Source organism: Rhagoletis pomonella, unplaced genomic scaffold (genome assembly GCF_013731165.1).
Source record: "Rhagoletis pomonella isolate Grant_MI unplaced genomic scaffold, Rhpom_1.0 Rhpom_scaffold_00204, whole genome shotgun sequence".
Taxonomy (NCBI): Eukaryota; Metazoa; Arthropoda; class Insecta; order Diptera; family Tephritidae; genus Rhagoletis; species Rhagoletis pomonella.
In genome coordinates, this window is record NW_023458758.1 from 94,912 (window position 1) to 95,357 (window position 446).

The following is a 446-nucleotide window of genomic DNA, read 5'->3' on the forward strand; positions in this document are numbered from 1 at the left end:
GGCCCGATGTTGTATGTCTTATACACCGCGGATATTCCTACAAACGATCGCCTGATAATGTCCACTTTTGCCGATGACACTGCCATAATCAGTCGCTCCAAGTGTCCTCTACAGGCAACTGTGCTCCTAGGCAATCATATGGAAGCTGTTGCCAATTGGCTCGCAAACTGGCGAATAAAGGTTAACGAGCAAAAATGTAAGCAAGTTACATTTACACTGAATAAGAGTAACTGTCCGGCCTTGACTTTAAACAACGTACAAATACCACAAAGCAATCATGTCACTTACCCAGGGGTCCACCTGGACAGGCGACTTACTTGGCGAAACCACATAGTGGCTAAAAGGACCCATCTCAAGCGGAAGGCTAATTCTTTCCACTGGCTTATTAACTCTCGCTCACCCCTGAGTCTGGAGTATAAAGTTCTTATTTACAATGCAGTTTTAAA